The sequence below is a fragment of the Rhinopithecus roxellana genome, chromosome 5 (assembly GCF_007565055.1).
Source record: "Rhinopithecus roxellana isolate Shanxi Qingling chromosome 5, ASM756505v1, whole genome shotgun sequence".
Lineage (NCBI taxonomy): Eukaryota > Metazoa > Chordata > Mammalia > Primates > Cercopithecidae > Rhinopithecus > Rhinopithecus roxellana.
The window spans coordinates 128653860-128669693 of NC_044553.1; positions in this window are offsets into that span (position 1 = coordinate 128653860).

The following is a 15834-nucleotide window of genomic DNA, read 5'->3' on the forward strand; positions in this document are numbered from 1 at the left end:
CTAAGTAAAAAACAAACAAACAAACCAAAAAAACAAAACAAGAGAGAACCAAATAAATTAAAACAAAAATGAAAAGGAGACATTACTACTGATACCACAGAAACACAAAGGATCATTAAAGACTATTATGAACAACTATATGCCAACAAATAGGAAAATCTGAAAGAAATAAATATATTTCTGCACACATATAACCTACCAAGACTAAACCACGAAGAAACAGAAAATCCGAACAGACCAATAACAAGTAATGACATTGAAGTACCAATAAAAACTCTCCATTAAAAAAAAAAAGCCCAGGACCTGACAACTTTGGTGCTGAATTCTACTAAACACTTAACTAGTACCAATCCTACTCAAACAATTCCAAAAAATTGAAGAGAAAGGAATACTTCCAAAGTCCTTCTACAGTGCCAGCATTTCTGCAATAGCAAATAAGGATACAACAGAAAAGATAAGGATACAGCAAAAGAGAAAACTACAGGCCAATATTCCTGATAAATATAGATACAAAAATTCTCCACACAATACTGGCAAGCCAAATTCAACAACACATTAAAAAGAACATTTATCATGATCAAGTGAGATTCATTCCAGGGATGCAAATACGGTTCAACATATACAAATCAACAAACATGATACACCACGTTAACAAAATGAAGAGCAAAAGCCATATGATCATTTAAATAAATGCTGAAAAAACATTTTGTAAAATTTAACATTGTTTCATGATTAAAACTCTCAACAAGCTGTATATAGAAGAAACATATCTCAACACAATAAAAGCTATATATGAAAAGTCTACAGCTAAAATCATACTGAATCATGAAAAAGGTGAAAGCCTTTCCTCTGAAATCTGTAACAAGACAAGAATGCCCACTTTCACTACTTTTATTCAATATAGTACTGGAAGTCCTAGCTAGAGTAATTAGGCAAGAGAAGGAAATAAAGGACATCCAATATCCTTAACAAGCATCAGTACAAAAATGCTCAAAAAAATCCTGGCAAACTAAATCCAGCAGCAAATCAAAAAGCTTATGCACCATGATCAAGTAGGCCTCATCTCCAGGTTGCAAGGTTGGTTTGACATATGCAAATCAATAAATGTGATTCATCACGTAAACAGAACTATGGATAAAAACCACATGATTGTCTCAATAGATGCAGAAAAGGCATTAGATAAAATTCAAAATCCATTTATGTTAAGAAGTCTCAATAAACTAGGCATTGAAGGAACATACCTCAAAATAATAAGAGCAATCTATGCAAACCCACAGCCAACATCATGCTAAATTGCCAAACGCTGGAAGCATTCCCCTTGAAAACCAGCATAAGACAAGGATACCCTCCTTCACTACTCCTATTCAATACAGTATTGGAAGTTCTGGCTATGGCAATCAGGCAAGAGAAAGAAAGAAAGGGCGTTCAAATAAAAATGAGAGGAAGTCAAGCTATTCCTATTCAAAAATGACATGGTCCTGTACTAGAAAACCTGAGTCTCAGCCCAAAAGCTTCTTAAACTGATAAACAGCTTAAGCAAAGTCTCAAGAAACAAAATTAATGTGCGAAAATCACTAACATTTCTATACATCAACAACAATCAAGCCAAGAGCCAGATCAGGAAGGAACTCCCATTCACGATTGCCACAAAAACAATAAAATACCTAGGAATACGGCTACTAGGGAGGTGAAAGAGCTCTACAATGAGAATTAGAAAACACTGCTCAAAGAAACCAGAGATGACACAAACAAATGGAAAAATATTCCTTGCTCATGGATAGAAAGAATCAGTATTGTGAAAATGGCCATACTGCCTGAAGCAATTTATAGGTTAAATGCTATTCCCATTAAACTACCACTGACATTCTTCACAGACCTAGAAAAAACTATGTTAAAATTCATATGGACCCAAAAAAGAGCCTGTATAGCCAAGGCAATCCTAAGTACAAAAAAACAAAGCTGGTGACATCACATTACCAGACTTCAAACTATACTACAGGGCTACAGTAATCAAAACAGCATGACACTGGTACAAAAACAGACACATAGACCAATGGAACAGAATACACAACCAGAAATAAGACCACACACTTACCACCTTCTGATTTTTTACAAAGCTGACAAAAACAAGCAATGGGGAAAGGATTCCTTATTCAATAAATGGTACTGGGATAACTAGCTGGCCATATGCAGAAGATTGAAATTGAACCCCTTCCTTACACTATATACAAAAATTAACTCAAGATGGATTAAAGACTTAAATGTAAAACCTCAAACTATAAAAATTCTGGAAGACAACTTAAGCAATACCATTCAGAGCGTAGGCATGGGCAAAAATTTCATGACAAAGACACCAAAAGCAATTGCAACAGAAGCAAAAATTGACAAATGGGATCTAATTCAACTAAAAAGCTTCTCCACAGCAAAAGAGACTATCAACTGAGTAAGCAAACAACCTACAGAATGGGAGGCAATTTTTGCCCATTATGCATCTGACAAATGCCTAATATCCAGCATCTATAAAGAACTTTACAAATTTACAAGAAAAAAACAACCCCATTATAAAAGTGGACAAACGACATGAACAGACATTTTTCAAAATAAAGCATTCATGTAGCCAACAATCATATAAAAAGAAAGCTCAAAATCACTGGTCATTAGAGAAATACAAATCAAAACCACAATGAGATACCATCTAATACCAGTCAGAATGCTACAATTAAAAAGTTAAAAAATAACAGATGCTGGTAAAGTTTTGGAGAAAAAGCCTTGCTTATATACTCTTGGTGGGAGTGTAAATTAGTTTGGTTATTGTGGAAGACAGTGTGGTGATTCCTCAAAGACCTAAAGACAGAAATGCCATTTGACCCAGCAATCCTATTACTGGGTATACACCCAAAGGGATGTAAATCATTTTATTATAAAGACACGTGCACATGTATGTTCACTGCAGTACTATTCACAATAATGAAGACATGGAATCAACCTAAATACCCAAAAATGATAGACTGGGTAAAGAAAATGTGGTACCTATACCCCATAGAATACTGTGCAGCCATAAAAAAAAGAATGAGATCATGTCCTTGGCAGGGACGTGGATGGAGCTGGAGGCCATTATCCTTAGCAAACTAACACAGGAATAGAAAACCAAATACTGCATTTTCTCACTTATAAGTGGGAGCTAAATGATGAGAACAGATGGACACATAGTGGGAAACAACACACACTGGGGCCTTTTGGAGGGTGGTGGTTGGGAGGAGGGGGAAGATCAAGAAAAACAACTAATAGGTACTAGGCTTAATATTTGGGTGATTGTTGGGGAACAGGCCCCCAAATCTGGCCATAAACTGGCCCCGAAACTGGCCATAAACAAAATATCTGCAGCACTGTGACATGCTCATGATGGCCATGATGCCCATGCTGAAGGTTGTGGGTTTACCAGAATGAGGGCAAGGAACACCTGGCCCACCCAGGGCAGAAAACTGCTTAAAGGCATTCCTAAGTCACAAACAATAGCATGAGTGATCTGTGCCTTAAGGACATGCTCCTGCTTCAGATAACTAGCCAGAGCCCATCCCTTTGTTTCCCGTAAGGAATACTTTTAATAAATCTATAATCTATAGAGACAATGCTTATCACTGTCTTGCTGTAAGTAAATATGTGGGTAAATCTCTGTTCAAGGCTCTCAGCTCTGAAGGCTGCAAGACCCCTGATTTCCCACTGTACACGCTATATTTCTCTGTGTGTGTCTTTAATTCCTCTAGCGTCACTGAGTTAAGGTCTCCATGATGGAGCTGGTGTCTGGTCTCGGCAGGTAATGAAACAATCTGTACAACAAACCCCCATGACATGTTTACCTATGTAACAAACCTGCACTTGTACCCCTGAACTTAAAATAAAAGTTAAAAAAAAAAAAAAGGAAATAAAGGGCATCCAAATTGGAAAGGAAGAAGTCAAACCATCCTTGTTCACAGGCGACATGATCCTATATTTAGAAAAACCTAAAAACTCCACCAAAAAACAACCGGAAGTGATAAATGAATTCAGTAAAGTGGCAGTATACAAAATCAGCACACAAAAATCAGTAACAGATTTATACACAAAGAGTGAAGAAAATGAAAAAGAAATCAGGAAAGCAATTCCATTTACAATAGCTACAAAAAATACCTAGAAATAAATTTAACCAAACGAGTGAAAAATCTCTACAACAAAACCTATAAAACACTGATGAAAGAAATTAAAGAGGATATAAACACACATGTGAAAAGATATCCCATGCTCACAGATTGGAAGAACTAATATTGTTGAAATATTCATGCTACCTAAAGTGATCTACAGATTCAATGCAATATGTATGAAAATACAAATAGCATTTTATTTTATTTTTTTCTGACACAGGGTCTCATTCTGTCACCCAGGCTGGAATGCAGTGGCATGACCACAGCTCACCGTAGCCTCAACCTCCCAGACTCAAGCAATCTTCCCACTCAGCCTCCCAAGTAGCTAGGACGGCAGGCAGGTGTCACCACACCCAGCTATTTTTTTAAATTTTTTGTAGAAACAGAGTTTTCACTATGTTGCCCAGGCTGGTCTCCAACTCCTGGCCTCAAGCAATCCTCCTGCCTGAGCCTCTCAAACTGCAGTGATTACACATGTGAGCCACTGTCCCCAGCCAGCATTCTTTAAGAAACAGAAAAAACAATCCTACAATTTGTATAGACCCACAAAACACCTTGAATAACCAAAGCAATCCTGACCAGAAACAACAAATCTGGAATCACTATCTGACTTCAAAATATACTACAAAGCTATAGTAACCAAAATAGCATGGTACTGGCATGAAAACAGACACATAGACAATGGCACTGTGGAGAGAATCCAGAAATAAATTCACATATTTACAACCAACTCATTTTCAACAAAGGCACCAAGAGCATGCATTGGGAAAAGGACAGTGTCTTCAGTAAACGGTGCTGGGAAAACTGGATAGCCACATGCGGAGTAATGGAACTAGAACCCTATCTCTTATCACATACAAAAATCAAATCAAAATGGATTAAAAATGTAAATCTAAGACATGAAATTATAAATTTATTGAAACAAAGCATGGAAAAGAGATTCAGAATATATGTCGAGGCAAAGATTTTTTGGTAAGACCTCACAAGAGCAAGCAACACAAGTAAAAATAGGACAGGTGAGGTGGCTCATGCCTGTAATCCCAGCACTTTGGGAGAACGAGGTGGGCAAATTGCTTTAACCTAGGAGTTTGAGATCAGCCTGGATGACATGGTGAAACCCCTTCTCAACAAAAAAAATATATATAAATTAGCTGGGTGTGGGGCATGTGTTTATAGTCCCAGCTACTCAGGAGACTGAGGTGAGAGGATTAGTTGAGCCCAGGAGGTTGAAGCTGCAGTGAGTTGTGATCACACCACTGCACTCCAGCTCGGGCAACAGAGTGAGAGACCCTGTCTCAGGAAAAAAAAAAAAAAGTAAAAATAGACAAATGGGATCATATCAAGCTAAAATTTCCACACAGCAAAGAAAACAACCAACAGAGTGAGAAGATAACCTACAGAACGGGAGAAAATATGTGTAAACTATCCATCTGCCAAAGGATTAATAACCAGAATATTAAGGAACTCAACTCAACAGTGAAATTAAAATAATCTGATTTAAAAATGGGCAAATGATCCGAATACATATTTCACAAAAGAAGACAAATAATCAATAGGTATATGGAAAAAATGTTCAACATCACTAATCATCAGGGAAATACAATTCAAAGCCGAAATGAGACACCATCCCACCCTACTTTAAACGGCTATTATCAACAAGAAAAAAACAATAGCAAATGTTAGCAAAGGTGCAGAGGAAGGGAAATGCTAGCACACTGTTTGTGAGAATGTAAATTAGTACAGACACTAAGAAAACCATGTGACAGTTCCTCAAAAAGCAAATCGAGCAATCTCGCTGCTGCGTATACCTCTACAAGAAAGGAAATCAGTATATGAAAGAGATATCTGCACTCTTGTGTTTATTGTAGCAGTGTTCACAATAGCCACGTTATGAATGCAACCTACGTGTCCATCAATGTGTGAATGAATAAAGAAAATGTGCCTTATACACAAACGGAATTCTACTCACCTTTAAAAACAAGGAAATTCTGTCATTTGCAGTAACAGATGGAACTGGAGGACATTATGTTAAGTGGCATAAGCAAGGAACAGAAAGACAAACATCACATGCTCTCAGTCACATATAGGAGCTAAAAACATTGAGCTCATGAAGGTAGAGAGTAGAATGATGATTACCAGAGGATGAGAAGGAGAAGGGGAAGGACGCAATTTTAAAAAGTCTGGTTAATGGGTACAAAATTCAATTACAACCAGGCGCAGTGGATATTGCCTGTAATCCCAGCACTCTGGGAGGCTGAGGTGGGAGAACTTCTGAGCCCAGGAGTTTGAGACCAGCATGGGCAATATAGCAAGACCTCATCTCTGCAAAAAATAAAAGTAAAAAACTAGCCAGGTACGGTGTTACATGCCTGTAATCCTAGCTACTTGGAAGGCTGAGGCAGGAGGCAGGAAGGAGGATTGCTTGAGCCCAGGAGTTTAAGGTTGCAGTGAGCAATGATCATAATACAGCACTCACAGACTGGGCAACAGAGTGAGACCCTGTCTCTAAAAAAAGAAAAATCAGTGGAGGGAGGTAGAAATTTTAAAAAGTAAAAATAGAAATTCAATTACATAGAAGGAAAAAGTTCTAGTGATCAACAGCACAGAAGGCTGACTGTAGTTCACAACTTTTTTTTTTTTTTTTGAGACGGAGTCTCACTCTGTTGCCAGGCTGGAGTGCAGTGGCGCGATCTTGGCTCACTGCAACCTCTGCCTCCCGGGTTCAAGCGATTCTCCTGCCTCAGCCTCCTGAGTATCTGGGATTACAGGCACATGCCACCACGCCCAGCTAATTTTTGTATTTTTTAGTAGAGATGGGGTTTCACCATGTTGGCTAGAATGGTCTTGATCTCTTGACCTTGTGATCCACCCGCCTCGACCTCCCAAAGTACTGGTATTACAGACGTGAGCCACTGAGCCTGGCCCACAATAATTTATTTGTACGTTTTGAAACAGCTAGAAGAGAAGATCTGGAATGTTCCCAACACAAAGAAAGAATAAATGTTTGAGGTGATGGATATCCTATTACCCTGATTTGATCATTATACATTGCATATGTGTATCAAAATATCACATATAGCCCATAATTACATATAATTATTATGTATAAATGAAAAACAAAGAATTTGGAAGATATCTCAAGACAAATGAAAACAAAAACACAATGTATTAAAACTTATGGGATAAACCAAAAGCATTATGAAGAGGGAAGTTTATGACAATAAATGTCTATAAAGCAATAAAAAAGAACAAATATCTCAAATAAACAACCCAACTTTACGTTCAAAAAACTAGAAATAGAGGAACAAACGAGGCCCAAAGTTAGCAAAAGGAAGCAAACAATAAAGATGAAAGCAGAAATAAATAAAATAGAGAATAGAAAAATACCAGATAAAAATTTAAAAGACTATGAGTTGGTTTTTTTAAAAGATAAACAAAATCAACAACTCCTTGACTAGACTAAGAAAAAAACAGAGAAGACTGAATAATATCAGAAAGAGGAGACATTAAAACTGATACCACAGAAATAAAAAGGAATCGTAAGATACTACTATGAACAGTTATATGCCAACCAATTTGATAACCCAGAAGAAAAGGATAAATTCCTAGGAACATACAACCTAAGAAGACTGAAATCAACAAGAAATAGAAAGCCTGAACAGACCGATAGCAAACAAGGAGATTGAATCAGTAATAATAATAATTTGGAAAACCTTCCAACAGAGAAAAGCCCAGGACCAGATGGCTTCACAAATAAATTTTACCAAACAGTCAAAGAAGAACTAACCCCAATTCTTATTAAACTATTTTTTAAAAAATGGAAGAAGAGGGAACACACTCAAATGCATTTTATGAGGCAAATAATCATCCCGATTCCAGTGCAGACAAAGACAATACAAGAAAACAAAACTCCAGGTCAATATCGTGTGAACACTGATGCAAAAATCTTCAATAAAATGTCACCAAACTGAATTTAACTACATTTTAAAAGGATCATACACCATAATCAAGTGAGATTTATCCCTGGGAGAAAGAATGGCCCAACATACGCAAATCAATCAATGTGATATTGATTACTGACAAAATGAATGGTAAAAATCACATGATTGTCTCAGAAATGCAGAAAAAATATTTGAAAAAAATTCAATATTTTTCATTATATAAACCCTCAACAAATTAGGTATGGAAGGAACTTATCTCAACACAACAAAAGTTAGTTATGAAAAGTCTATAGCTAACATTATACTCAGTGGTGAAATACTGAAAGTTTTTCCAGTAAAATCTGGACCAGGCAAGGATGCCCACTCTTGCCACTCCTCTTAAACACAGTACTGATAATTCCTAGCCAGAGCATTTAGGCAAATAAATAAACAAAAGGCATCCAAATTGGAATGGCAGAAGTAAAATCATCTCTGTTTGCAGATGGCATGACCTTATATGTGGAAAACCCTAATGATTACACACAAACACAAACACACACACACACACACACACACACACAGAAAAACCATTACAACTAATAAACAAATTCAGTATACTTGCAGAATATAAATATATAAAATCAACATATAAAAATTAAGGCTAAAAATTTGTTGTTTTGATCAGTTTATATATATCATGTGAGAGAAGTACGATAGAATAATCAATAAAAGACATCAAGAAAAAATCAGTATTACAATAAAATTGTGTGGGAAAGTAGAAAAAATAAACATAGAAGGAAAAACCCAGTTTACAGTTGTCAAAGGTTTTGTCTGTGTACTTTTTTTAAGGATGACAGTGTATTTCATATTACTAGAGCATTTAGATTATATTGTGTACATTTAGAGTATATACATTTACTATGTATCTAGAACACATATTAACATATATCGTTTATATGTAAACACACATACACACAGAGAGACAGTAATACTGTTTCCAGTGTTTACTTTTAACAAAATTGAATCAAGTAGTCAGACTGAAAATGATTTGTAATGGATTATAATGTAATTTGGGGCATATAACTCCAAAGACATCTAAAGTATTGAATATCGTCATAACATACATGTTATATATATACACACATATCATACAGTATATGTTATGTATACATATACACCTATATACATATATCACATATTATGGTAACATATACTCTGTGTATGTGTGTATATATATGTAAAAACCATATACTATATGTATATATATTGTGTGTATATAAATATATATATAGTTAAGGGTCAATGTTTCCAATATACCAAAAATTACATTCTTTTCAGATATTTAAACTTGGGGTGAAACACGTCAACAGCCATCTTTGGAATGTGTAAAAAGGTATACAGTTTTTCAGTATATTCCTGTAACTATGATGTTTAATTTCAGTGGGCATGTTTTTCTGACATACAGAGGTGTACATCTTCTCTATGGTTGAATTCCATGTTTCTTTGTGCCGTTACTTTCGCTGCCTTGGTGCTTAGCTAGTCCTTCCTCATTCAGTTCTATCTTCCAGGGGTTTTAGTAGCTCCTTGAGAGTGTATTTTAACAGAACAATCTCTGACGTCTCTCACTGATCCCATTTCCTAGTAACATCAGCACTTACCTTTCTGAGACATTTCTCAATGTCTTTCCACCATGGACTGCAAGCCTTTGTGCTCTCCTTAAGAGAGTGTCCTGTGACTGTATACCATCTAGCATATTTTTAAGTTGATATTTAACATTTTTATCATACATTGAAATAGTTTCAGCATATGGCATATGTTGACATTACAAAAATTACATGCTCTTTTAAATGTGTCCGGTGGAATCTAAACAGCCTGAAAATTCTATACCCACCATCCCCCAAATTTAAAAATGTGTGAATATGGCTGGGCGTGGTGGCGCACGCGGGTTATCCCAGCACTCTGAGAGGCTGAGGTAGGAGGATTTATTGAGCCCAGGGGCTCCAGAACAGCCTCGCAACACAACAAGACCTTGTCTCTACAAAAAAAATTTTCTTAATTAGCTGAGCATAGCAGAATGTGCCTATAGTCTTAGCTACTCAGGAGGCTGTGGTAGGAGGATTACTTGAGCCCAGGAGGCCAAGGAAGCAGTGAGCTAAGATCACATCACTGGACTCCAGACTAGGTGACAGATTAAGACCCTGTCTCAAAAAAAATCAACAAAAAAAGGTTTGTGAACAATCTCCTCATTAAGTATCCATTTTTCTCCTGCAACTCCTGTTTTCATTCCTCTTCCTCCACAAAATTTTATTATAACAACTTCTTACGCTTAAACCTCTGCTGTACGTCATACTATCAGGTTTCTTGCTACAAAAGCTATGGATAAAAACTTAAAATTTTAATTTTCTTCAACATGTCTCTAAATGTTAAATAAGTTTTTCCAGTTATTGTAAATGATTTATTCCAGTTATCATGGTTATTAACACTCAATTCATTAAGGTAAAATGACTACATTATAACTTGATAATTATTAATAGTGAAAACATACACTTATCAGAAACACATCTTATAATGAGATAAATGATACCAAGACTGTTTTCAAATTACTTTATGTATCCGTGGATGAATATTACTTATTGGTAGCATGAGATATGATTGGGTATCAGTTGGATTCCTATTTCTTATATAGGTAAGTATGGAGAAAAACTTTACATGAATAAACACATCTGAATGGAAAGTGTTTTATTGTAAAGATTCCACTCCTTCAGAGTTATATGCTGAAAATTACATGATGATCGATCATAAAAAATTTTTTTGAGAGTCTTGCTCTGTCACCCAGGCTAGAGTGTAGTGGTACAACCATGGCTCACTGCAGCCTGAAACTTCTAAACGCAAGGGATCCTCCCACCTCAGCCTCCTGAGTAGCTGGGATCACAGACGTGTGCCACCACACCCAGTTAATTTTTATATTTAGTAGACACGGGGTCTCACTATGTTGCCCAGGCTAGTCTTGAAATCCTGGGCTCAACCAATCCTCCCACCTCAACCCCCCAAAGTGCTGGGATTATAGGCATGAGCCACTGCGCCCGGCCTAAAAATTTTTAATGATCTAATCCATCAGTTTATAAATTGACTAGATCCTCCTTCAGTTCATGGAAAGCAAAGAACTAGAACAATCTGACTTGCCAGAAGATTAGTAACACAACCATTAGTCACTCACTTTCTCACACTTTCCCAACACTGCAAATATCCTCTGGTGGGCGGGCTGCGGCTATGGCCAGGGAGGCCTTCCTCCTCTGGGCTGATGCAATATTGCCCTGGGTGGAAAGATCTGCTTGGGGAGGGAGCTGGGTGCTGTGGAGGAAGGCAGGGAAGAACTGTGTCTCCATCAGGGCCTGCCCAGGAAGATGCTGTTCGGTTCTGGAACACAGCTTGCTTAACACTGCCTGTGCCCTTGCAAACTTTGTGTCTTGCTGGGGTTTGTAGATCCCAGTCTGCGAATGGCAGCACTGTATAAATCCCAACTCCTCAAACTGTTTTGTGTGGTTTTTTTTTTTTTTTTTTTTTGGCAGGGGGTCTAATGTTTTATAATTTACTTATTCATATATTTAGCAAATTGTTACAAAGGTTCCTATACGCACCTGACCCACCCTTCAGCTGAGAGCCCCACTCATGCTTGGCACCCAGGAAACCGCAGGCCTGGCCTGGAAGCTCAGCAGCTGAGTGGCACATTGCAGGGGATGAAGAGCCAGGATAAACCAGCCTGGGGGGACCCTGAGGGCAAGAAACATGAGATGTCCTCCAGGGGAGAGAGGCAAGAAGCCACTGCAGGGAGGATCAGCCTGGAACCCAGATTGACAGCTCTTCCTTTCCAAACACAGCCCCCAAGAGATGGAGAACCCAGGTCACCCCATTTCCAGACAAACAAATGCCACTGCTTTTGTTCTTTCACAAATCTGTTTCCTTTGACAACTAAGCTAACTCCCCAGCTACTCGGGAGGCTGAGGTGGGAGGATCACTTGAGGCCAGAAGTTCAAGACCAGCCTGGGCAACATACTGAGACCCCCTAACTCTATAAAAAAAGAATATAATTACGTTACAGATCATATTTTAGTAAACTTGTTTTCAGCACAATGTCTAATTTTAAAAACAACAATGTGCTTTTAGTAGTCAGACTTGGACTATTGCTGTTGTTTAAAAAAATACACACACCTGGCTGGGCGCAGTGACTCACGCCTGTAATCCCAGTACTTTCGGAGACGGAGGCGGGTGGATCACAAGGTCAGGTGATCGAGACCATCCTGGCTAACACGGTGAAACCCCGTTTCTACTAAAAATACAAAAAATTAGCCAGATGTGGTGGTGGGCGCCTTTAGCCCCAGCGACTCAGGAGACTGAGGCAGGAGAATGGCGTTAACCCAGGAGGCGGAGCTTGCAGTGAGCTAAGATCACGCCACTGCACTCTAGCCTGGGAGACAGAGTGAGACTCCGTCTCAAAAAAAAAAAAAAAAACAAAAAACAAAACAAAAATACGCATACCTTTTTCTCAAAAAGAGATGATTCTGAAAGTTTTCTGGCAGGAAGCATCTCTAATGTAACTGGAGTTAATGAATGATGACTTAGGTAAAAGACACTTTCTACCCACACTGGCACGCCAGCCTCCTGGTCCGCCAGGGAGAGCTGTGGCCTGCAGCCCAGGGGTCATGAGGGTGAGCTGGCCCAGGAGGACCACGTGGAAGGCTTCACGAGATTGCCTCAGATGGAACGGCACAGTACGGAAGGCAAGTCAGAGGAGGAGTGACCTTTTCTGTGGTTCTAAGGAGGACAGGGGAGGCCGAGAGCGTGAAGAAGGGCTTGCAGCGGTCCCGATATTAAAAGCCTTGCTCATTATGGCAGTCACGAAGCTGTTTCTCGGCTTGTTTGGACTCTTGGTGGAGCACAGATGTGACACCCTCACATTCTGAGGCTGGCATCTCAGGTTTTTTGGTGGCGAGTCCCCAAAGCCCCCTCAAGTGAGCCAATGGCAGGAGTCCATGGGATACCTGGCCAGGACCCACATCCCTGGAAGCTGGGCTGTGTAGGGCCCTAGTCTAAGATGTCTCCTCGACCAACCTCCAGCCAGGCTCCTCGGAGCCCTCTTCTTAACAAGGCCTCCACCCTGGCCTATAAAGATGTCAGCTAACACTAACACGGCATCTAGCAGCTCACGGCCACAGCCCTAGGATGACACCAGCCCCACTTATTTATAGTCCCTACCTCAGGAAACTCAAGGCTGCCAAAAAATTCCCTGTTCCAGCCAATACCTGCAGCTATGGCCCCTGTCTCCTGGCCTCTACGGGACATCAGGAGCTAACTTCCAGTGCCAGTTAGCAGCCCAGTGGGCCAGCCCCTCCTTCCTGGGCTTTGCAATTTCTCACTTTGACTCCAGCAAGCCTTCCCTCACCCCTCCCTCTTCCCTTGGAAACATCCACTCACTTCTGTACACATCCAAGCTGACTTCAGTCCACACTGCAACCTCTTCCCCACTTCAACAATTATTGCTGTGGAAATCTCTCCTGACCCTCTCACTACTGCCTGGCTTTGTCTGTCTTTGACACTCTGGGTTTAGGTAGGACAGGGTGTGCCCAGCCACAGCTCCCTCCAGTGACTCCGGGCTGGCTGGCTTCCCGCCATGTGTGAGGTTTTGGAGTGGCGAGTTTGTTCTGCTTTGTTTCATAGTTTTCAGTCCCTCCCAATATCTCCTGACCTGTGGTCACCACAGTCAGCCCAGGCCAGCAACTGACCCTGGTTGGAGGTTAACACCATGGAGCCCCCCTCACATGTGTGCCTGAGACCCTGCCCATGCCCCAGCAATGGCCACAGGCTTCTCACCTCCATTCAGCCCCCCTATTTGGATCCCCACCTTTAGCCAGCTAGCCAAGCTCTCATCGTAACCCAGTATTTGTATTCATTCTCCATAGGAATTTTGTCAAATGGGTCACGTGTTTCTTTTTACCCACCTCTTAGTGATTGGGCTTATGATCAGAATCTAGTGCTATTTTGTGGCCACCGGCCCCTCATTGGCCCCCTCCTCAAACCCATGCTGGATCTGGAGTGAAATGCCCTCAGGTTGACCCCTGCTCGGAGCCCAGGCCAGGTGAGACCGGCGGGTGGGTGCACTGGGAGATCACACCCTGGTTGCTGGAGGGAACCTCTGAGCTAGAGCAACATGCATCAGTATGCACCGAGCCCTTCCTGGGCACCAGCACTGCAACTAGAGCTTTCTAAGAATTGTCTCACTCCACCCCCAAGAATTGTGTGGCTGGGGGGATATGCTCACCCACATTTTGCAGATGGCAGAGAGTCTTGCAGAGCTGCCAGCATTCCTGAGGCTCACACAGCCAGCCGTGTTGGGGCGGATGCTCCGGCCTCTTGTCTGGCTCCATAGCTGGGTAGCGCCTTGCAGCACATTTCCAACAATTTCCTCATCGGGAGGTTTCCTAGTAAACCAACCTCCCTGCATATGTGGACACCGTGATGCATCAGCCCTGTCTGGTTCCTCCCAAGCTGAAGGCATTCACTCATGAACCGCCCTTGATATGTCGGGGCATCTCATGCCACACTGGGTTCCTATTTCCGTGTAAGCACATTTCGCCACCTAAACAATGCTTGTTTGTTATCTCATGGTTCTGGCGGATCAGGACTCCAGACAGCTTTGAGCCGAGTCCTCTGCTCAGAGTCTCCCAGGCTGAAATCCAGGCATCAGCACAGGCTGCAGGCTCATCTGAGGCTGGGGATCCTCTTCCAGCTCACTAGTGTTTGGCAGGATCCAGCTGGGCTGTAACACTGAGGTCTGTATATTCTCGCTGGCTGTCAGCCAGGGGCCACTCCCAGCTCCTAGAGGCCACTCTCAGGTTTGGAGAGTGTCAATCAAAACATGACAGGGCAGTGGCTCACACCTGTACTCCCGATATTCACAGAGGCAGAGGCAGGAGGATTTGCTTGAGCCAGGAATTCTGGACCTGCTTGGGTGGCATAGTGAGACTCTGTCTCTACAAAAGGAAAAAAGAAAAAAGCAAAACATGGCAGCTGACTTCCTCAAGGTCAGCAGGAGAATGTCTATTGCCGCCTCTCATCTCCCTTAAGGGATCACCCAATCAAGTGAAGCCCAGTCGGGATAATCTCCTTTTTATTGACTCAAAGTGAACTGATCAGGGACCTTCAGTTCCCTGTTTCACATTTGCAAAGTCCCTTTCTGCCTGTTCACACCGAAACCGTGTTGTCTTCACAGGACTATCCTACACTCAAGGGGAGATGCTATTCAGAGCATGTACATGAGGGTGGGGACGTTGGGAACCACCTTACAAGTCAGCCTACCGCACTCCCCATTATCAAATTCTCCCAGCCCCGCTTCCTGGGGCCAAACCTAATGCTGGAATTCCTCACTCCCTCCCTGGAACTTAGAATAGTGAACTTCACTCCCACTCAAAAACAAGGACAGCCAAATGACGGACCTGGTGTTGTAGAAACTTAGGAGACTGTATTGCCTTCGTGCACCAACCGGTGACAGAGCGTGAATCTGCGAGTCGAAGGGGTACACTCCACTTAGACTCATGGAGGACGGCACCCTCTCCCCACCCAGGCCCAGCTGCACATCGTTCTCACACTGTCGCTGTCAGACTGACCTCTGCCCATTCAAAGCATGGCACATAAGCTTGGGCATTGCTTGCTTCCTTGCGAGGGCTGAAGTTTGTCCAGAC